Genomic DNA, 24,917 nt, shown 5'->3' on the forward strand with positions numbered 1-24,917 from the left:
ATGGAAAATCTTGTTTCAGTCTCCATGAAATGCCAACCTTGTGATGCACTGAAACAGAAGCGTTGTCACGTGGGACACTTTTAAAGATGGAAGAATGTGACATTCTGGGGACGTGTTCCAAAGGACCGGTCCTATTAAAGGTCTTGTGAATATAAACGGGATAAAAAACGAAGTAGTCAAACTTTTCATTGATTGGGGCAAAACATAGTGGAACAGTGAAGTAAGGCCTACACACTAATTTGATCCAACACAAACCTTTAGTTCCTATTAGTTCACAATGGTTCACTCCTGAAGAGACCTTGGCCTGACAAAACTTTGTGAAGTCATAAAGGCACAGCTTCAGTATGTGTGAGATCAATAGTGTGTGAGTCGTAGTTCACTAAATAGATATCTAGAACAGGAGCCATGCCAAGGCAGAGTCATGATGGGGCTGGGCACAGAGAGCCCTGCAACAACACAGCCAGGGAGCCAGGCAGGCAGTTTTTTAATAAATATTTGTACCTTTATTTAACTAGGCAAGTCAGTTAACAACAAATTCTTATTTAAATGACAGCCTACCAGGGAACAGTGGGTTAACTGCCTTGTTCAGGGGCAGAGTGACATATTTTTACCTTGTCAGCTCGGGGATTCAATCCAGCAACCTTTCAGTTACTGGGCCAACGCTCTAACCACTATGCTACCTGCTGCCCCAGTTAGTTAGGCAGACAGTCATGCAGTCAGATATGCAGGCAGGCAGACAGGCTGGGAAAGCAGGCAGTCAGTGCATCAGTTAGACAGGCAGTCAGTCAGTCAGGCAGACAAGTCAGGCAGACAGACAGGCAGTTAGACAGGGAGGGGTTTAAACAGAGACACATGACCAGGCATGTTAACACAAGGGTTACAGCATAAAACACACAGAATAAAACCTTGGAGGAAATCAGAGGAATGTTCCAGAGAAACTACAGGAACTATTGACCCCCCTTCTCCTTCCCCCGGCGTCAACAGCATTTACACATGGAATTAGTCAAAGAGACAGATGCAAACAAAACTAGAGCATTTTAATGGTCGTCAATGTAAAATCTATACAATGGCAAATTCCTCAGTTACGGGTGTGTTCACTGATTCACTAATGGTGTGCCTAGAGACATGCTAACCTGCTAACATGACTGTGTACCTGCTAACATGACTGTGTTCCATACCAACATGACTGTGTGCCTAGAGACATGCTAACCTGCTAACATGAATGTGTACCTGCTAACATGACTGTGTGCCTAGAGACATGCTAACCTGCTAACATGACTGTGTGCCTAGAGACATGCTAACCTGCTAACATGACTGTGTGCCTAGAGACATGCTAACCTGCTAACATGACTGTGTGCCTAGAGACATGCTAACCTGCTAACATTACTGTGTGCCTGCAAACATGACTGTGTGCCTAGAGACATGACTGTGTGCCTGCTAACATGACTGTGTGCCTGCTAACATGACTGTGTGCCTGCTAACATGACTTTCTGCCTGCTAACATGACTGTGTGCCTAGAGACATGACTGTGTGCCTGCTAACATGACTTTCTGCCTGCTAACATGACTTTCTGCCTGCTAACATGACTGTGTGCCTGCTAACATGACTTTCTGCCTGCTAACATGACTTTCTGCCTGCTAACATGACTGTGTGCCTGCTAACATGACTTTCTGCCTGCTAACATGACTTTCTGCCTGCTAACATGACTGTGTGCCTGCTAACATGACTGTGTCTGCTAACATGACTGTGTGCCTGCTAACATGACTGTGTGCCTGCTAACTTGACTGTGTGCCTGCTAACTTGACTGTGTGCCTGCTAACATGACTGTGTGCCTGCTAACTTGACTGTGTGCCTGCTAACTTGACTGTGTGCCTGCTAACATGACTGTGTCTGCTAACATGACTGTGTGCCTGCTAACATGACATTCTGCCTGCTAACATGACATTCTGCCTGCTAACATGACATTCTGCCTGCTAACTTGACTGTGTGCCTGCTAACTTGACTGTGTGCCTGCTAACTTGACTGTGTGCCTGCTAACATGACTGTGTGCTTGTGTGTAGTCTATAACAGCTTTTACAGGACCACCAACTTACTGTTATATCTGTTGTTTTCCAGGTGATACCAAGCAACTAACATCAGGCAGAAGCTACATCGATGGAATTGGGAAGATGGACATTCAACAGGTAAGAATGACACTGAGTTCACATCCATTTAAATATTGCCAGTGATCACAGTGGAATTCTATCTAGTCAGTCCTTTACTAACAGTCATACTGTAGATCAGTGATCACAGTGGAATTCTATCTAGTCAGTCCTTTACTAACAGTCATACTGTAGATCAGTGATCACAGTGGAATTCTATCTAGTCAGTCCTCTACTAAGTCATACTGTAGATCAGTGTTCACAGTGGAATTCTATCTAGTCAGTCCTTTACTAACAGTCATACTGTAGATCAGTGTTCACAGTGGAATTCTATCTAGTCAGTCCTTTACTAACAGTCATACTGTAGATCAGTGTTCACAGTGGAATTCTATCTAGTCAGTCCTTTACTAACAGTCATACTGTAGATCAGTGTTCACAGTGGAATTCTATCTAGTCAGTCCTCTACTAAGTCATACTGTAGATCAGTGTTCACAGTGGAATTCTATCTAGTCAGTCCTTTACTAACAGTCATACTGTAGATCAGTGTTCACAGTGGAATTCTATCTAGTCAGTCCTCTACTAAGTCATACTGTAGATCAGTGTTCACAGTGGAATTCTATCTAGTCAGTCCTCTACTAAGTCATACTGTAGATCAGTGTTCACAGTGGAATTCTATCTAGTCAGTCCTCTACTAAGTCATACTGTAGATCAGTGTTCACAGTGGAATTCTATCTAGTCAGTCCTTTACTAAGTCATACTGTAGATCAGTGTTCACAGTGGAATTCTATCTAGTCAGTCCTCTACTAAGTCATACTGTAGATCAGTGTTCACAGTGGAATTCTATCTAGTCAGTCCTCTACTAAGTCATACTGTAGATCAGTGTTCACAGTGGAATTCTATCTAGTCAGTCCTCTACTAAGTCATACTGTAGATCAGTGTTCACAGTGGAATTCTATCTAGTCAGTCCTCTACTAAGTCATACTGTAGATCAGTGTTCACAGTGGAATTCTATCTAGTCAGTCCTTTACTAAGTCATACTGTAGATCAGTGTTCACAGTGGAATTCTATCTAGTCAGTCCTCTACTAAGTCATACTGTAGATCAGTGTTCACAGTGGAATTCTATCTAGTCAGTCCTCTACTAAGTCATACTGTAGATCAGTGTTCACAGTGGAATTCTATCTAGTCAGTACTTTACTAACAGTCATACTGTAGATCAGTGTTCACAGTGGAATTCTATCTAGTCAGTCCTTTACTAACAGTCATACTGTAGATCAGTGTTCACAGTGGAATTCTATCTAGTCAGTCCTCTACTAAGTCATACTGTAGATCAGTGTTCACAGTGGAATTCTATCTAGTCAGTCCTCTACTAAGTCATACTGTAGATCAGTGTTCACAGTGGAATTCTATCTAGTCAGTCCTTTACTAACAGTCATACTGTAGATCAGTGTTCACAGTGGAATTCTATCTAGTCAGTCCTTTACTAAGTCATACTGTAGATCAGTGTTCACAGTGGAATTCTATCTAGTCAGTCCTTTACTAACAGTCATACTGTAGATCAGTGTTCACAGTGGAATTCTATCTAGTCAGTCCTCTACTAAGTCATACTGTAGATCAGTGTTCACAGTGGAATTCTATCTAGTCAGTCCTTTACTAACAGTCATACTGTAGATCAGTGTTCACAGTGGAATTCTATCTAGTCAGTCCTTTACTAACAGTCATACTGTAGATCAGTGTTCACAGTGGAATTCTATCTAGTCAGTCCTTTACTAACAGTCATACTGTAGATCAGTGTTCACAGTGGAATTCTATCTAGTCAGTCCTTTACTAAGTCATACTGTAGATCAGTGTTCACAGTGGAATTCTATCTAGTCAGTCCTTTACTAAGTCATACTGTAGATCAGTGTTCACAGTGGAATTCTATCTAGTCAGTCCTTTACTAACAGTCATACTGTAGATCAGTGTTCACAGTGGAATTCTATCTAGTCAGTCCTTTACTAACAGTCATACTGTAGATCAGTGTTCACAGTGGAATTCTATCTAGTCAGTCCTTTACTAAGTCATACTGTAGATCAGTGTTCACAGTGGAATTCTATCTAGTCAGTCCTTTACTAACAGTCATACTGTAGATCAGTGTTCACAGTGGAATTCTATCTAGTCAGTCCTCTACTAAGTCATACTGTAGATCAGTGTTCACAGTGGAATTCTATCTAGTCAGTCCTTTACTAACAGTCATACTGTAGATCAGTGTTCACAGTGGAATTCTATCTAGTCAGTCCTTTACTAACAGTCATACTGTAGATCAGTGTTCACAGTGGAATTCTATCTAGTCAGTCCTTTACTAAAAGTCATACTGTAGATCAGTGTTCACAGTGGAATTCTATCTAGTCACTTTACTAACAGTCATACTGTAGATCAGTGTTCACAGTGGAATTCTATCTAGTCAGTCCTCTACTAAGTCATACTGTAGATCAGTGTTCACAGTGGAATTCTATCTAGTCAGTCCTCTACTAAGTCATACTGTAGATCAGTGTTCACAGTGGAATTCTATCTAGTCAGTCCTCTACTAAGTCATACTGTAGATCAGTGTTCACAGTGGAATTCTATCTAGTCAGTCCTCTACTAAGTCATACTGTAGATCAGTGTTCACAGTGGAATTCTATCTAGTCAGTCCTTTACTAACAGTCATACTGTAGATCAGTGTTCACAGTGGAATTCTATCTAGTCAGTCCTTTACTAAGTCATACTGTAGATCAGTGTTCACAGTGGAATTCGATCTAGTCAGTCCTTTACTAACAGTCATACTGTAGATCAGTGTTCACAGTGGAATTCTATCTAGTCAGTCCTTTACTAACAGTCATACTGTAGATCAGTGTTCACAGTGGAATTCTATCTAGTCAGTCCTTTACTAACAGTCATACTGTAGATCAGTGTTCACAGTGGAATTCTATCTAGTCAGTCCTTTACTAACAGTCATACTGTAGATCAGTGTTCACAGTGGAATTCTATCTAGTCAGTCCTCTACTAAGTCATACTGTAGATCAGTGTTCACAGTGGAATTCTATCTAGTCAGTCCTTTACTAACAGTCATACTGTAGATCAGTGTTCACAGTGGAATTCTATCTAGTCAGTCCTCTACTAAGTCATACTGTAGATCAGTGTTCACAGTGGAATTCTATCTAGTCAGTCCTCTACTAAGTCATACTGTAGATCAGTGTTCACAGTGGAATTCTATCTAGTCAGTCCTCTACTAAGTCATACTGTAGATCAGTGTTCACAGTGGAATTCTATCTAGTCAGTCCTCTACTAAGTCATACTGTAGATCAGTGTTCACAGTGGAATTCTATCTAGTCAGTCCTTTACTAAGTCATACTGTAGATCAGTGTTCACAGTGGAATTCTATCTAGTCAGTCCTTTACTAACAGTCATACTGTAGATCAGTGTTCACAGTGGAATTCTATCTAGTCAGTCCTTTACTAACAGTCATACTGTAGATCAGTGTTCACAGTGGAATTCTATCTAGTCAGTCCTCTACTAAGTCATACTGTAGATCAGTGTTCACAGTGGAATTCTATCTAGTCAGTCCTTTACTAACAGCCATACTGTAGATCAGTGTTCACAGTGGAAATCTATCTAGTCAGTCCTTTACTAACAGTCATACTGTAGATCTGTGTTCACAGTGGAATTCTATCTAGTCAGTCCTTTACTAACAGTCATACTGTAGATCAGTGTTCACAGTGGAATTCTATCTAGTCAGTCCTTTACTAAGTCATACTGTAGATCAGTGTTCACAGTGGAATTCTATCTAGTCAGTCCTTTACTAACAGTCATACTGTAGATCAGTGTTCACAGTGGAATTCTATCTAGTCAGTCCTCTACTAAGTCATACTGTAGATCAGTGTTCACAGTGGAATTCTATCTAGTCAGTCCTTTACTAAGTCATACTGTAGATCAGTGTTCACAGTGGAATTCTATCTAGTCAGTCCTCTACTAAGTCATACTGTAGATCAGTGTTCACAGTGGAATTCTATCTAGTCAGTCCTTTACTAACAGTCATACTGTAGATCAGTGTTCACAGTGGAATTCTATCTAGTCAGTCCTTTACTAACAGTCATACTGTAGATCAGTGTTCACAGTGGAATTCTATCTAGTCAGTCCTTTACTAACAGTCATACTGTAGATCAGTGTTCACAGTGGAATTCTATCTAGTCAGTCCTCTACTAAGTCATACTGTAGATCAGTGTTCACAGTGGAATTCTATATAGTCAGTCCTTTACTAACAGTCATACTGTAGATCAGTGTTCACAGTGGAATTCTATCTAGTCAGTCCTCTACTAAAGTCATACTGTAGATCAGTGTTCACAGTGGAATTCTATCTAGTCAGTCCTCTACTAAGTCATACTGTAGATCAGTGTTCACAGTGGAATTCTATCTAGTCAGTCCTCTACTAAGTCATACTGTAGATCAGTGTTCACAGTGGAATTCTATCTAGTCAGTCCTCTACTAAGTCATACTGTAGATCAGTGTTCACAGTGGAATTCTATCTAGTCAGTCCTTTACTAAGTCATACTGTAGATCAGTGTTCACAGTGGAATTCTATCTAGTCAGTCCTCTACTAAGTCATACTGTAGATCAGTGTTCACAGTGGAATTCTATCTAGTCAGTCCTCTACTAAGTCATACTGTAGATCAGTGTTCACAGTGGAATTCTATCTAGTCAGTACTTTACTAACAGTCATACTGTAGATCAGTGTTCACAGTGGAATTCTATCTAGTCAGTCCTTTACTAACAGTCATACTGTAGATCAGTGTTCACAGTGGAATTCTATCTAGTCAGTCCTCTACTAAGTCATACTGTAGATCAGTGTTCACAGTGGAATTCTATCTAGTCAGTCCTTTACTAACAGTCATACTGTAGATCAGTGTTCACAGTGGAATTCTATCTAGTCAGTCCTTTACTAACAGTCATACTGTAGATCAGTGTTCACAGTGGAATTCTATCTAGTCAGTCCTTTACTAACAGTCATACTGTAGATCAGTGTTCACAGTGGAATTCTATCTAGTCAGTCCTCTACTAAGTCATACTGTAGATCAGTGTTCACAGTGGAATTCTATCTAGTCAGTCCTCTACTAAGTCATACTGTAGATCAGTGTTCACAGTGGAATTCTATCTAGTCAGTCCTTTACTAACAGTCATACTGTAGATCAGTGTTCACAGTGGAATTCTATCTAGTCAGTCCTTTACTAAGTCATACTGTAGATCAGTGTTCACAGTGGAATTCTATCTAGTCAGTCCTTTACTAACAGTCATACTGTAGATCAGTGTTCACAGTGGAATTCTATCTAGTCAGTCCTCTACTAAGTCATACTGTAGATCAGTGTTCACAGTGGAATTCTATCTAGTCAGTCCTTTACTAACAGTCATACTGTAGATCAGTGTTCACAGTGGAATTCTATCTAGTCAGTCCTTTACTAACAGTCATACTGTAGATCAGTGTTCACAGTGGAATTCTATCTAGTCAGTCCTTTACTAACAGTCATACTGTAGATCAGTGTTCACAGTGGAATTCTATCTAGTCAGTCCTTTACTAAGTCATACTGTAGATCAGTGTTCACAGTGGAATTCTATCTAGTCAGTCCTTTACTAAGTCATACTGTAGATCAGTGTTCACAGTGGAATTCTATCTAGTCAGTCCTTTACTAACAGTCATACTGTAGATCAGTGTTCACAGTGGAATTCTATCTAGTCAGTCCTTTACTAACAGTCATACTGTAGATCAGTGTTCACAGTGGAATTCTATCTAGTCAGTCCTTTACTAAGTCATACTGTAGATCAGTGTTCACAGTGGAATTCTATCTAGTCAGTCCTTTACTAACAGTCATACTGTAGATCAGTGTTCACAGTGGAATTCTATCTAGTCAGTCCTCTACTAAGTCATACTGTAGATCAGTGTTCACAGTGGAATTCTATCTAGTCAGTCCTTTACTAACAGTCATACTGTAGATCAGTGTTCACAGTGGAATTCTATCTAGTCAGTCCTTTACTAACAGTCATACTGTAGATCAGTGTTCACAGTGGAATTCTATCTAGTCAGTCCTTTACTAAAAGTCATACTGTAGATCAGTGTTCACAGTGGAATTCTATCTAGTCAGTCCTTTACTAACAGTCATACTGTAGATCAGTGTTCACAGTGGAATTCTATCTAGTCAGTCCTCTACTAAGTCATACTGTAGATCAGTGTTCACAGTGGAATTCTATCTAGTCAGTCCTCTACTAAGTCATACTGTAGATCAGTGTTCACAGTGGAATTCTATCTAGTCAGTCCTCTACTAAGTCATACTGTAGATCAGTGTTCACAGTGGAATTCTATCTAGTCAGTCCTCTACTAAGTCATACTGTAGATCAGTGTTCACAGTGGAATTCTATCTAGTCAGTCCTTTACTAACAGTCATACTGTAGATCAGTGTTCACAGTGGAATTCTATCTAGTCAGTCCTTTACTAAGTCATACTGTAGATCAGTGTTCACAGTGGAATTCTATCTAGTCAGTCCTTTACTAACAGTCATACTGTAGATCAGTGTTCACAGTGGAATTCTATCTAGTCAGTCCTTTACTAACAGTCATACTGTAGATCAGTGTTCACAGTGGAATTCTATCTAGTCAGTCCTTTACTAACAGTCATACTGTAGATCAGTGTTCACAGTGGAATTCTATCTAGTCAGTCCTTTACTAACAGTCATACTGTAGATCAGTGTTCACAGTGGAATTCTATCTAGTCAGTCCTCTACTAAGTCATACTGTAGATCAGTGTTCACAGTGGAATTCTATCTAGTCAGTCCTTTACTAACAGTCATACTGTAGATCAGTGTTCACAGTGGAATTCTATCTAGTCAGTCCTCTACTAAGTCATACTGTAGATCAGTGTTCACAGTGGAATTCTATCTAGTCAGTCCTCTACTAAGTCATACTGTAGATCAGTGTTCACAGTGGAATTCTATCTAGTCAGTCCTCTACTAAGTCATACTGTAGATCAGTGTTCACAGTGGAATTCTATCTAGTCAGTCCTCTACTAAGTCATACTGTAGATCAGTGTTCACAGTGGAATTCTATCTAGTCAGTCCTTTACTAAGTCATACTGTAGATCAGTGTTCACAGTGGAATTCTATCTAGTCAGTCCTTTACTAACAGTCATACTGTAGATCAGTGTTCACAGTGGAATTCTATCTAGTCAGTCCTCTACTAAGTCATACTGTAGATCAGTGTTCACAGTGGAATTCTATCTAGTCAGTCCTTTACTAACAGTCATACTGTAGATCAGTGTTCACAGTGGAATTCTATCTAGTCAGTCCTCTACTAAGTCATACTGTAGATCAGTGTTCACAGTGGAATTCTATCTAGTCAGTCCTCTACTAAGTCATACTGTAGATCAGTGTTCACAGTGGAATTCTATCTAGTCAGTCCTCTACTAAGTCATACTGTAGATCAGTGTTCACAGTGGAATTCTATCTAGTCAGTCCTCTACTAAGTCATACTGTAGATCAGTGTTCACAGTGGAATTCTATCTAGTCAGTCCTTTACTAAGTCATACTGTAGATCAGTGTTCACAGTGGAATTCTATCTAGTCAGTCCTTTACTAACAGTCATACTGTAGATCAGTGTTCACAGTGGAATTCTATCTAGTCAGTCCTTTACTAACAGTCATACTGTAGATCAGTGTTCACAGTGGAATTCTATCTAGTCAGTCCTCTACTAAGTCATACTGTAGATCAGTGTTCACAGTGGAATTCTATCTAGTCAGTCCTCTACTAAGTCATACTGTAGATCAGTGTTCACAGTGGAATTCTATCTAGTCAGTCCTCTACTAAGTCATACTGTAGATCAGTGTTCACAGTGGAATTCTATCTAGTCAGTCCTTTACTAACAGTCATACTGTAGATCAGTGTTCACAGTGGAATTCTATCTAGTCAGTCCTCTACTAAGTCATACTGTAGATCAGTGTTCACAGTGGAATTCTATCTAGTCAGTCCTTTACTAACAGCCATACTGTAGATCAGTGTTCACAGTGGAATTCTATCTAGTCAGTCCTTTACTAACAGTCATACTGTAGATCTGTGTTCACAGTGGAATTCTATCTAGTCAGTCCTTTACTAACAGTCATACTGTAGATCAGTGTTCACAGTGGAATTCTATCTAGTCAGTCCTTTACTAAGTCATACTGTAGATCAGTGTTCACAGTGGAATTCTATCTAGTCAGTCCTTTACTAACAGTCATACTGTAGATCAGTGTTCACAGTGGAATTCTATCTAGTCAGTCCTCTACTAAGTCATACTGTAGATCAGTGTTCACAGTGGAATTCTATCTAGTCAGTCCTTTACTAAGTCATACTGTAGATCAGTGTTCACAGTGGAATTCTATCTAGTCAGTCCTCTACTAAGTCATACTGTAGATCAGTGTTCACAGTGGAATTCTATCTAGTCAGTCCTTTACTAACAGTCATACTGTAGATCAGTGTTCACAGTGGAATTCTATCTAGTCAGTCCTTTACTAACAGTCATACTGTAGATCAGTGTTCACAGTGGAATTCTATCTAGTCAGTCCTTTACTAACAGTCATACTGTAGATCAGTGTTCACAGTGGAATTCTATCTAGTCAGTCCTCTACTAAGTCATACTGTAGATCAGTGTTCACAGTGGAATTCTATATAGTCAGTCCTTTACTAACAGTCATACTGTAGATCAGTGTTCACAGTGGAATTCTATCTAGTCAGTCCTCTACTAAAGTCATACTGTAGATCAGTGTTCACAGTGGAATTCTATCTAGTCAGTCCTCTACTAAGTCATACTGTAGATCAGTGTTCACAGTTGAATTCTATCTAGTCAGTCCTTTACTAACAGTCATACTGTAGATCAGTGTTCACAGTGGAATTCTATCTAGTCAGTCCTTTACTAACAGTCATACTGTAGATCAGTGTTCACAGTGGAATTCTATCTAGTCAGTCCTCTACTAAGTCATACTGTAGATCAGTGTTCACAGTGGAATTCTATCTAGTCAGTCCTTTACTAACAGTCATACTGTAGATCAGTGTTCACAGTGGAATTCTATCTAGTCAGTCCTCTACTAAAGTCATACTGTAGATCAGTGTTCACAGTGGAATTCTATCTAGTCAGTCCTCTACTAAGTCATACTGTAGACCAGTGTTCACAGTGGAATTCTATCTAGTCAGTCCTCTACTAAGTCATACTGTAGATCAGTGTTCACAGTGGAATTCTATCTAGTCAGTCCTCTACTAAGTCATACTGTAGATCAGTGTTCACAGTGGAATTCTATCTAGTCAGTCCTTTACTAAGTCATACTGTAGATCAGTGTTCACAGTGGAATTCTATCTAGTCAGTCCTTTACTAACAGTCATACTGTAGATCAGTGTTCACAGTGGAATTCTATCTAGTCAGTCCTTTACTAAGTCATACTGTAGATCAGTGTTCACAGTGGAATTCTATCTAGTCAGTCCTTTACTAACTCATACTGTAGATCAGTGTTCACAGTGGAATTATATCTAGTCAGTCCTTTACTAACAGTCATACTGTAGATCAGTGTTCACAGTGGAATTCTATCTAGTCAGTCCTCTACTAAGTCATACTGTAGATCAGTGTTCACAGTGGAATTCTATCTAGTCAGTCCTCTACTAAGTCATACTGTAGATCAGTGTTCACAGTGGAATTCTATCTAGTCAGTCCTTTACTAACAGTCATACTGTAGATCAGTGTTCACAGTGGAATTCTATCTAGTCAGTCCTCTACTAAGTCATACTGTAGATCAGTGTTCACAGTGGAATTCTATCTAGTCAGTCCTCTACTAAGTCATACTGTAGATCAGTGTTCACAGTGGAATTCTATCTAGTCAGTCCTCTACTAAGTCATACTGTAGATCAGTGTTCACAGTGGAATTCTATCTAGTCAGTCCTCTACTAAGTCATACTGTAGATCAGTGTTCACAGTGGAATTCTATCTAGTCAGTCCTTTACTAACAGTCATACTGTAGATCAGTGTTCACAGTGGAATTCTATCTAGTCAGTCCTCTACTAAGTCATACTGTAGATCAGTGTTCACAGTGGAATTCTATCTAGTCAGTCCTTTACTAACAGCCATACTGTAGATCAGTGTTCACAGTGGAATTCTATCTAGTCAGTCCTTTACTAACAGTCATACTGTAGATCTGTGTTCACAGTGGAATTCTATCTAGTCAGTCCTTTACTAACAGTCATACTGTAGATCAGTGTTCACAGTGGAATTCTATCTAGTCAGTCCTTTACTAAGTCATACTGTAGATCAGTGTTCACAGTGGAATTCTATCTAGTCAGTCCTTTACTAACAGTCATACTGTAGATCAGTGTTCACAGTGGAATTCTATCTAGTCAGTCCTCTACTAAGTCATACTGTAGATCAGTGTTCACAGTGGAATTCTATCTAGTCAGTCCTTTACTAAGTCATACTGTAGATCAGTGTTCACAGTGGAATTCTATCTAGTCAGTCCTCTACTAAAGTCATACTGTAGATCAGTGTTCACAGTGGAATTCTATCTAGTCAGTCCTCTACTAAGTCATACTGTAGATCAGTGTTCACAGTTGAATTCTATCTAGTCAGTCCTTTACTAACAGTCATACTGTAGATCAGTGTTCACAGTGGAATTCTATCTAGTCAGTCCTTTACTAACAGTCATACTGTAGATCAGTGTTCACAGTGGAATTCTATCTAGTCAGTCCTCTACTAAGTCATACTGTAGATCAGTGTTCACAGTGGAATTCTATCTAGTCAGTCCTTTACTAACAGTCATACTGTAGATCAGTGTTCACAGTGGAATTCTATCTAGTCAGTCCTCTACTAAAGTCATACTGTAGATCAGTGTTCACAGTGGAATTCTATCTAGTCAGTCCTCTACTAAGTCATACTGTAGACCAGTGTTCACAGTGGAATTCTATCTAGTCAGTCCTCTACTAAGTCATACTGTAGATCAGTGTTCACAGTGGAATTCTATCTAGTCAGTCCTCTACTAAGTCATACTGTAGATCAGTGTTCACAGTGGAATTCTATCTAGTCAGTCCTTTACTAAGTCATACTGTAGATCAGTGTTCACAGTGGAATTCTATCTAGTCAGTCCTCTACTAAGTCATACTGTAGATCAGTGTTCACAGTGGAATTATATCTAGTCAGTCCTCTACTAAGTCATACTGTAGATCAGTGTTCACAGTGGAATTCTATCTAGTCAGTCCTTTACTAACAGTCATACTGTAGATCAGTGTTCACAGTGGAATTCTATCTAGTCAGTCCTTTACTAACAGTCATACTGTAGATCAGTGTTCACAGTGGAATTCTATCTAGTCAGTCCTCTACTAAGTCATACTGTAGATCAGTGTTCACAGTGGAATTCTATCTAGTCAGTCCTTTACTAACAGTCATACTGTAGATCAGTGTTCACAGTGGAATTCTATCTAGTCAGTCCTTTACTAACAGTCATACTGTAGATCAGTGTTCACAGTGGAATTCTATCTAGTCAGTCCTTTACTAAGTCATACTGTAGATCAGTGTTCACAGTGGAATTCTATCTAGTCAGTCCTTTACTAACTCATACTGTAGATCAGTGTTCACAGTGGAATTATATCTAGTCAGTCCTTTACTAACAGTCATACTGTAGATCAGTGTTCACAGTGGAATTCTATCTAGTCAGTCCTCTACTAAGTCATACTGTAGATCAGTGTTCACAGTGGAATTCTATCTAGTCAGTCCTCTACTAAGTCATACTGTAGATCAGTGTTCACAGTGGAATTCTATCTAGTCAGTCCTTTACTAACAGTCATACTGTAGATCAGTGTTCACAGTGGAATTCTATCTAGTCAGTCCTCTACTAAGTCATACTGTAGATCAGTGTTCACAGTGGAATTCTATCTAGTCAGTCCTCTACTAAGTCATACTGTAGATCAGTGTTCACAGTGGAATTCTATCTAGTCAGTCCTCTACTAAGTCATACTGTAGATCAGTGTTCACAGTGGAATTCTATCTAGTCAGTCCTCTACTAAGTCATACTGTAGATCAGTGTTCACAGTGGAATTCTATCTAGTCAGTCCTTTACTAACAGTCATACTGTAGATCAGTGTTCACAGTGGAATATTATCTAGTCAGTCCTCTACTAAGTCATACTGTAGATCAGTGTTCACAGTGGAATTCTATCTAGTCAGTCCTCTACTAAGTCATACTGTAGATCAGTGTTCACAGTGGAATTCTATCTAGTCAGTCCTTTACTAACAGTCATACTGTAGATCAGTGTTCACAGTGGAATTCTATCTAGTCAGTCCTTTACTAACAGTCATACTGTAGATCAGTGTTCACAGTGGAATTCTATCTAGTCAGTCCTTTACTAACAGTCATACTGTAGAACAGTGTTCACAGTGGAATTCTATCTAGTCAGTCCTTTACTAACAGTCATACTGTAGATCAGTGTTCACAGTGGAATTCTATCTAGTCAGTCCTCTACTAAGTCATACTGTAGATCAGTGTTCACAGTGGAATTCTATCTAGTCAGTCCTTTACTAACAGTCATACTGTAGATCAGTGTTCACAGTGGAATTCTATCTAGTCAGTCCTCTACTAAAGTCATACTGTAGATCAGTGTTCACAGTGGAATTCTATCTAGTCAGTCCTCTACTAAGTCATACTGTAGATCAGTGTTCACAGTGGAATTCTATCTAGTCAGTCCTCTACTAAGTCATACTGTAGATCAGTGTTCACAGTGGAATTCTATCTAGTCAGTCCTCTACTAAGTCATACTGTAGATCAGTGTTCACAGTGGAATTCTATCTAGTCAGTCCTTTACTAACAGTCATACTGTAGATCAGTGTTCACAGTGGAATTCTATCTAGTCAGTCCTCTACTAAGTCATACTGTAGATCAGTGTTCACAGTGGAATTCTATCTAGTCAGTCCTCTACAAAGTCATACTGTAGATCAGTGTTCACAGTGGAATTCTATCTAGTCAGTCCTTTACTAACAGTCATACTGTAGATCAGTGTTCACAGTGGAATTCTATCTAGTCAGTCCTTTACTAAGTCATACTGTAGATCAGTGTTCACAGTGGAATTCTATCTAGTCAGTCCTTTACTAACTCATACTGTAGATCAGTGTTCACAGTGGAATTATATCTAGTCAGTCCTTTACTAACAGTCATACTGTAGATCAGTGTTCACAGTGGAATTCTATCTAGTCAGTCCTCTACTAAGTCATACTGTAGATCAGTGTTCACAGTGGAATTCTATCTAGTCAGTCCTCTACTAAGTCATACTGTAGATCAGTGTTCACAGTGGAATTCTATCTAGTCAGTCCTTTACTAACAGTCATACTGTAGATCAGTGTTCACAGTGGAATTCTATCTAGTCAGTCCTCTACTAAGTCATACTGTAGATCAGTGTTCACAGTGGAATTCTATCTAGTCAGTCCTCTACTAAGTCATACTGTAGATCAGTGTTCACAGTGGAATTCTATCTAGTCAGTCCTCTACTAAGTCATACTGTAGATCAGTGTTCACAGTGGAATTCTATCTAGTCAGTCCTTTACTAACAGTCATACTGTAGATCAGTGTTCACAGTGGAATTCTATCTAGTCAGTCCTTTACTAACAGTCATACTGTAGATCAGTGTTCACAGTGGAATTCTATCTAGTCAGTCCTCTACTAAAGTCATACTGTAGATCAGTGTTCACAGTGGAATTCTATCTAGTCAGTCCTCTACTAAGTCATACTGTAGATCAGTGTTCACAGTGGAATTCTATCTAGTCAGTCCTCTACTAAGTCATACTGTAGATCAGTGTTCACAGTGGAATTCTATCTAGTCAGTCCTCTACTAAGTCATACTGTAGATCAGTGTTCACAGTGGAATTCTATCTAGTCAGTCCTTTACTAACAGTCATACTGTAGATCAGTGTTCACAGTGGAATTCTATCTAGTCAGCCTTCTACTAGGTCATACTATAGATCAGTGTTCACAGTGGAATTCTATCTAGTCAGTCCTCTACTAAGTCATACTGTAGATCAGTGTTCACAGTGGAATTCTATCTAGTCAGTCCTTTACTAACAGTCATACTGTAGATCAGTGTTCACAGTGGAATTCTATCTAGTCAGTCCTTTACTAACAGTCATACTGTAGATCAGTGTTCACAGTGGAATTCTATCTAGTCAGTCCTCTACTAAGTCATACTGTAGATCAGTGTTCACAGTGGAATTCTATCTAGTCAGTCCTTTACTAACAGTCATACTGTAGATCAGTGTTCACAGTGGAATTCTATCTAGTCAGTCCTCTACTAAGTCATACTGTAGATCAGTGTTCACAGTGGAATATTATCTAGTCAGTCCTTTACTAACAGTCATACTGTAGATCAGTGTTCACAGTGGAATTCTATCTAGTCAGTCCTTTACTAACAGTCATACTGTAGATCAGTGTTCACAGTGGAATTCTATCTAGTCAGTCCTCTACTAAAGTCATACTGTAGATCAGTGTTCACAGTGGAATTCTATCTAGTCAGTCCTCTACTAAGTCATACTGTAGATCAGTGTTCACAGTGGAATTCTATCTAGTCAGTCCTCTACTAAGTCATACTGTAGATCAGTGTTCACAGTGGAATTCTATCTAGTCAGTCCTCTACTAAGTCATACTGTAGATCAGTGTTCACAGTGGAATTCTATCTAGTCAGTCCTTTACTAACAGTCATACTGTAGATCAGTGTTCACAGTGGAATTCTATCTAGTCAGCCTTCTACTAGGTCATACTATAGATCAGTGTTCACAGTGGAATTCTATCTAGTCAGTCCTCTACTAAGTCATACTGTAGATCAGTGTTCACAGTGGAATTCTATCTAGTCAGTCCTTTACTAACAGTCATACTGTAGATCAGTGTTCACAGTGGAATTCTATCTAGTCAGTCCTTTACTAACAGTCATACTGTAGATCAGTGTTCACAGTGGAATTCTATCTAGTCAGTCCTCTACTAAGTCATACTGTAGATCAGTGTTCACAGTGGAATTCTATCTAGTCAGTCCTCTACTAAGTCATACTGTAGATCAGTGTTCACAGTGGAATTCTATCTAGTCAGTCCTCTACTAAGTCATACTGTAGATCAGTGTTCACAGTGGAATTCTATCTAGTCAGTCCTTTACTAACAGTCATACTGTAGATCAGTGTTCACAGTGGAATTCTATCTAGTCAGTCCTCTACTAAGTCATACTGTAGATCAGTGTTCACAGTGGAATATTATCTAGTCAGTCCTCTACTAAGTCATACTGTAGATCAGTGTTCACAGTGGAATTCTATCTAGTCAGTCCTCTACTAAGTCATACTGTAGATCAGTGTTCACAGTGGAATTCTATCTAGTCAGTCCTTTACTAACAGTCATACTGTAGATCAGTGTTCACAGTGGAATTCTATCTAGTCAGTCCTTTACTAACAGTCATACTGTAGATCAGTGTTCACAGTGGAATTCTATCTAGTCAGTCCTTTACTAACAGTCATACTGTAGATCAAACAGGACAGTGACCAGTGGATGAGTACTGTAGCTGCCATTTGAGATGTGATCAGGCAGGGTGGCATATGTATTCCGGGTGGGTGTCACCATCCACATCGACACAATACTGTGAGCTCCCTCCACAGACACGTGAGTGCACACACACGCGCACACACACACACACACACACACACACACACACACACACACACACACACACACACACACACACACACACACACACACACACTCGACGCTGTGTAACTCACTCTAGTCATGACTGTATGGTAAAGAATGCAGAGGCCGAGGCACAACAGAGATATCACTTCAAACCCACCGGCCGGAGTCTCAGATCCTTTCAGTGTATTGAATGAATGGAGATATGCTCTGATGGGCCACCTCAGAGCCATGCATCACCCAGCTCAAAGGGAACTGTTGATATCTGGGCTGTGTAGCGCTGTGGCAGCCTGAATGAGAGGTGTGTGTGTGGGACATAGAGGGACAATCACAGAATGGACGGTGCTCAGTGCACCACTATTAGGCTGGAGGTGGGACACCCAGATCTGACCCTGACTCAACAAGAACTCTCTCTCTCATAAGAGTGAGTCATAGTCTGAATCTTCCCTTCTCTGTCTCTCTATCTCCTCTCTCTCTCCCTTTCTCTCTACTGGTCCTCTCCCTCTCTCTCTCTCTCCCTTTCTCTCTACTGGTCCTCTCCCTCTCTCTCTCTCTCTCTAACCTCTCTCTATTTCATTCTCTCTCTTTCTTTCTACACCACTCTCTCTTTCTCCTCCCTCTCTTCTCTCTCTCCCTCTCTCTTCCCCCTCCCTATGTGAGGATGTGAAGGGGAGCATTGTATTTGTCTGTGTGTTGATGTGGATGTGGATGGCAGAGTACCAGTAGACAGGCAGATGTACCGATGAGCTGATAAGGAGAGTCGTAGGCAGCGCTTCAACCATCATGTACAGCCAAATACGCATAACGTCAAGAAAGACAGGTACTCACAACTGTGATGTGTTGGCCATCAATGGTCTAAATCATAGAAGGAGAGATACGGGCCAGCCTCAGGCCCAGGCACCACAGACACACAGACAGGTTGAGGCCTGGTTTAGCAGGCTGATTCTGCTGCAATACTGGCTCAGCTTCAAGGTACAGGGGCCGGATTCACAAAACCATTAAGAACAAATATCTTCTTAACTGCCATTTTTTCCTTAACTATAGACTTATGAAGAAAGTTAAGCAAAGTTGCTATTCCTCAATACAGTTATTGGAAATGTTCTTAAGGTTTTTCCTAAGTTAAGAAAGTTAAGAAGAAATGGGATTCTTGAAAATAGTGTTTTAGGATCTCTTCTTGGAAATGTACTTAACTTTAGGACAGCTAAATCCTTGTCTTGAGACGAATGGATACTTTTGTAAACATGAACGTTTTCTTGCGCCACAGACACAGTTGGCTACTATTATATTTAAATATATTTAAATACAGCAAGAAAACAAATTATACAGACATTATCTAGCTAGCTAGTAATTAACAATATATATTACAATATTCTAGAATGTGTTAAATAGCTAGCGCTATTTTGTCAATTTGCAAAGAAGAACTTGGCTAACTTTGCTAATGTAACGTCGTTAGCTATGTTGTTGTCTATAACGTCGTTACACGTTAGCGAGCTAACGTAGCTACCTAACTTACCTGTCGCGCAGTCCCTCTACCAACATCTCTATGATGGACGACACCTTCTCCTCCAGCTGGTCCACATTAATGTTCTCTCAGCTCCCTTCTTCTTAGCGGCCACCTTGATGTCGGACCACTTGTTTTTTACGCCGTCACTGTCCCTTGCCATTCCCCCGACGGCAGAGACAGACTCTGCCACTCTCCCCTGTGGTAGAGGACATAGTAGTGAGAGTAGAATCCCTCGTGGTAGAGGACAGAGTAGACAGAGTAGAATCCCTCGTGGTAGAGGACAGAGTAGCCAGAGTAGAATTCCTCGTGGTAGAGGACAGAGTAGCCGGACTCGGCCACTCTCCCCTGTGGTAGAGTACAGAGTAGCCAGACTCGTCCACTCTCGCCCATCCTCTCTTTTTGGTCTCAGCAGGGAACCTGCAGTTATCAAGTCTCCCCAACAGCAACTTTTTCCTGGCTGCTATTTCCTCCATCACTTCAAGCTCTTATTTACTGAAGTTTCTATTGTGCTTTCCTTGGTTATCCATTTTTGGTTTTGATATAGCTAGTCGGATGGCTATAATGTGTGAAGAATAACGAAATAACCAAATCCTATCATCCCTGTCACATTGGCTTATTTGTTGGTTTCAAGCATGTCACTAATGTCAGTGCCACATAAGAAGATATTTACGAAGTTCCTAAGGAAAGTACTAATTCCTAAGAACATTTTGAGGAATTGCATAATAAGACTAAGCATTTAGCCTATTAAAATGTTCATCTGACTACAGCAAAACCATGTGCTATCAAGTATTATATGTTTAGCTGACGAACATCGAGAAATGGTCATGAGATGTGGATATCAAAGCAAGTTTATAAAATGAATGGATTCACATACAAGGCATACAGCTTAATTACTGTATAAGGCAATACTGACATTAACAAAACATAATTCTAAACATGTAGATCCCACGGTTAACATACAAGACAAATGTGAACAATGAACGAATAGATGACTACTAGGCAAGAGGCCTAGAAACCTGGGAAATGAGAAAATATCCTGCAACTGTTCACCAATTGACTGGATACAGGATAAGAGAGAGAACAGCAGACCTCCGTTCCATGTCTAACATCTGAAGGGGTATCTTTTTCGAACCAAAACCAACCACCCCACCGTTGACCAATCAAACCATACCAAGTTTACAGTAACCTGATCACCCAGGCCCCGTCTCCACAGGGTTTCACAGCATCTAAAGGCTGTGTGGAGGATGAGCCCAATGGAAATAGACAATAAACCCCCATAGACTCATGTAGAGTTCACCCTGTACAGATACAAGGTACCACAGAGATCATCAGTACTCTGGAAACTGTAACAGAGAGATACATTTTGGCCCCTCAGAGGGGGAAGGACTGACTGGTCCTTGGGCATTGTGTTTTGTGTTTTGTTCAGCCATTTGCCATGCAGCCTAAGCACAGAGATTACATACATGATGGCCAAACCTACAGAGGGAGACAGATGAGGAGGGAGGAAGGCCAGCACAGAGGTAGAGGAGGAGAGGAGTGAGTCAGGGACAGTGGATGGGGGGTTAGAGGGGAGGTATGCCAGGTAGGAGTGAGAGAGGGATGAGGGTAAGGGAGATGGAGGAGAGAGAGTCAGGGACAGTGGATGGAGGGTTAGAGGGTTGGTATGCTAGGTAGGAGTGAGAGAGGGATGAGGGTAAGGGAGATAGAGGAGAGAGAGTCAGGGACCGTGGATGGAGGGTTAGAGGGGGAGGTATGCCAGGTAGGAGTGAGAGAGGGATGAGTGTAAGGGATGGAGAGAGAGAGAGAGAGAGAGAGAGAGAGAGAGTCAGGGACAGTGGATGGAGGGTTAGAGGGAGAGGTATGCCAGGTAGGAGTGAGAGGGGGATGGGGTTTAAGGGAGATAGAGGAGAGAGAGTCAGGGACAGTGGATGGAGGGTTAGAGGGGGAGGTATGCCAGGTAGGAGTGAGAGAGAGTGAGAGTGAGAGTGAGAGAGAGAGTGAGAGAGAGAGAGAGTGAGAGAGAGAGAGAGAGAGTGAGAGAGAGAGAGAGAGAGAGAGAGAGAGAGAGAGAGAGAGAGAGAGAGAGAGAGAGAGAGAGGAGAGAGAGAGAGAGAGAGAGAGAGAGAGAGAGAGAGAGAGAGAGAGAGAGAGAGAGAGAGAGAGAGAGAGAGAGAGAGAGAGAGAGAGAGAGAGAGAGAGAGAGAGAGAGAGAGAGAGAGAGAGAGAGAGAGAGAGAGAGAGAGAGAGAGAGAGAGAGAGAGAGAGAGAGAGAGAGAGAGAGAGAGAGAGAGAGAAAGAAAGAAATCAGGGCAGGCAGGTCAGACAGGTAGTGGTGGAATGTGACTCCCTGCAGGTATTATCAGGCTCAGGGCAGACAGAGCAGAAAGAAGAGCGACGTGTTGACAGATCACTCCCTGTCTATTGACACGTCCTTCCTACCCTGAGGCTCTATATGATGAGACAGTCTCTCTGCCTAGTCTGCACCATCACCATGACAACGCATAGAGGAAGTCAACATCTCAATGATGTCATTGTGTGGGTGGCTGTTGGGAAGGTTTGCAGCACAGGTTAATTAAAAGGCATTGATTTGTAAACAGGCCACCTTCCTGCACTACCTCACCCTGGGACTCCCCCGGGCTGCTTCAGATAGACCCCATAGTAACTAGAGTAGCGTTGGAAGCACTGAGGTTACGAATCAGCAAAACAGTGAGAATGCTAGAAGTCTCTTGTTCTCACATCAAAAAGCTTAATGAAACAACACAGCTGTTTTGGAATGAATTATTTCCCTCACATGGAATGTAACTCTGAGCACACGTGTGACATTTACAGAACATGATAATATTCCATCATAGTTCCTGGTAGACCGGGACTTTGTTGAACACAAGTTACAACTGGTTTCCTTTAATCAGATGGGCCTCCTGTCCCTGATTGAGCTCTGTGCCGTTCTAGAAGGGGAATTGCTGAGGGTTGGTGGAGTGTTGATTGATGTGTGGTCCTCTAATCTAGCCTGGTACTGTACTATATTCCAGACATGGGTTCAAATAGTGTTGCTTTTTGTTCAAAACCAATACTATTTGACGATATGAGTGTTGGCTTGGGCCTGCCCGTAGTGCCAGATGGGCAGGGTTTCTAGATGTGGGACTATCCCATCGGTTCCATTGTGAAGGGAAAGCTCATTTGAAAGAAAACAACATACTATTTGAACCTAGGACTGTCCTTCAGTACTGTCGTCCAGCTGTATACACTGTAGGCTGGCTCAATGTGATCCTCATTGCTGGAAGCAGAACTCCACTGCTCCATTGCTTTAACCTTGATCTCCTCAACAGTGGTAATATAATCATTGGGATAATTCAGATCCATCCAGATTCATCCACAACGTCACATTGAGTAAAGGCCCACTGGATGGAAAGCGCCTGTTGGCAACTCAATCTGCTCTGCTAGAGCCATCAACATTTCTGATGTCTTGATTTATTAACAAAGCCTATCCTCTGATTCCAGAATATTCTGGTTTAGATTTATTCCATTTTGTGGGGGGTTTGTTGGTTCGATCATTTAAGGGGGGGGTTTTAGGCAAGGAAGACGTATTTTGAGTGCCTGTTTCCCAGAACAATATTAAACCTACTTCTGGTCTAAAATGCATGGAGAGTCTTCATTGAAAGAGTCTTCATTGAAAGAGTCTTCATTGAAAGAGTCTTCATTGAAAGAGTCTTCATTGAAAGAGTCTTCATTGAAAGAGTCTTCATTGAAAGAGTCTTCATTGAAGAGTCTTCATTGAAAGAGTCTTCATTGAAAGAGTCTTCATTGAAAGAGTCTTCATTGAAAGAGTCTTCATTGAAAGAGTCTTCATTGAAAGAGTCTTCATTGAAAGAGTCTTCATTGAAGAGTCTTCATTGAAAGAGTCTTCATTGAAAGAGTCTTCATTGAAAGAGTCTTCATTGAAAGAGTCTTCATTGAAAGAGTCTTCATTGAAAGAGTCTTCATTGAAAGAGCTTTGAAGGTGCAGGACTTTTTTATCTGTGTCAGACTTAACTGAGTATTTGAATGGGTCACTGTTTGGAATGAAGTGCGTACCCTGTCTATTTTAGGACATCTTCAGGGATGTATGGACACTCAGTCATCTGCTCCTCTTGTTGTGTTTTCAGGGATGGAGAGAAGATGGCTACTGGATGTTCTCTGGACTGGATCCTGTATCAGCAGCAGCAGTGGAAGTTCCATGTTGGATCTGGCTATCATCAATATAATTTATTAATATCAGAATACAGACCTTTAGACTAATGTGAGAAGTGTTGTCCAGTGTTCTTCTGGACAGGTATATAATGGGACACTTTACGTTTCCTCAGTCCCTTCTGGACAGGTACATAATGGGACACTTCACGTTTCCTCAGCCCCTTCTGGACAGGTACATAATGGGACACATCACGTTTCCTCAGTCCCTTCTGGACAGGTACATAATGGGACAGTCCACGTTTCATCACATCCCCCATGGAAAGTTACAGTCCACTTTAACCACCAACACCCCTTGCCTCCATAACGTACATGGGACAGTCCACTTTAACCACCAACACCCCTTGCCTCCATAACGTACATGGGACAGTCCACTTTAACCACCAACACCCCTTGCCTCCATAACGTACATGGGACAGTCCACTTTAACCACCAACACCCCTTGCCTCCATAACGTACATGGGACAGTCCACTTTAACCACCAACACCCCTTGCCTCCATAACGTACATGGGACAGTCCACTTTAACCACCAACACCCCTTGCCTCCATAACGTACATGGGACAGTCCACTTTAACCACCAACACCCCTTGCCTCCATAACGTACATGGGACAGTCTCACATTTCTTCTGGAATAAGACATGACAGTCATCCACTCCAGTTCACCCAATGGGATTCCAACAGAATGACTTTTATTCTACTGCACATGTCTAACGCACTGCCTTTCTGTTTAAAACATCTATGACATCACACTGAGCTGCTGATGTACTTATTGAACATGATACATGTACTTCTATTTTCTAATTCACTATATTATGCTTTTATTGAAACTTGAAGAATGCTGAACAGGTCCGTTGAAGATTTCTGAGGGCACTTCAATATGCCACTATTTCAACAACATATAATAAGCCTGTATAATTGAGACATGTTTACCTTCTCGTCGTATCAAATGTGACAATATGACAGTACATTGCAGCACTTGCCACTTGTCAGGTCGCCATTGTAAACAATGATTTGTCTCACCTGGATAATTAAATGTTAGATTAAACAAATAATACATTGTTCCTCGCCGGTTTTGCCAACCAGTTGACTTCTCTATCCAAACAGCTTCTATCCAAACAGTAAATGTTGACATGTATTAATTACTGCTGTCAGAGTGTCTTAACTTCTCATCTATGGTAGTTTCATAGAACATGTTGTCTATCTGTCTGAAGGGAGAGAGAGAGTGAGAAAGGGAGAGAGAGATGCATACACAGATAGGGAGAAAAGAGAGGGAGAGAGAGAAAGAGAGAGAAAAGGTAGGGAGATGAGAGAGCGAGAGACTAGGTTCCCCCAGC

The 24,917-nt window shown here is 40.9% G+C and overlaps 1 long non-coding RNA gene across 1 annotated transcript; it reads left to right on the forward strand.

The window, feature by feature from the left end:
- Positions 1-845: 845 nt before the first annotated feature.
- Positions 846-24,644, forward strand: LOC116364145 (uncharacterized). The gene is made up of 3 exons (XR_004207923.1): positions 846-1,088; positions 2,116-2,183; positions 23,500-24,644. It is a non-coding gene; the product is annotated as an uncharacterized LOC116364145 (long non-coding RNA).
- Positions 24,645-24,917: the final 273 nt, after the last annotated feature.

The sequence above is a fragment of the Oncorhynchus kisutch genome, unplaced genomic scaffold (genome assembly GCF_002021735.2).
Source record: "Oncorhynchus kisutch isolate 150728-3 unplaced genomic scaffold, Okis_V2 scaffold1006, whole genome shotgun sequence".
Taxonomy (NCBI): Eukaryota; Metazoa; Chordata; class Actinopteri; order Salmoniformes; family Salmonidae; genus Oncorhynchus; species Oncorhynchus kisutch.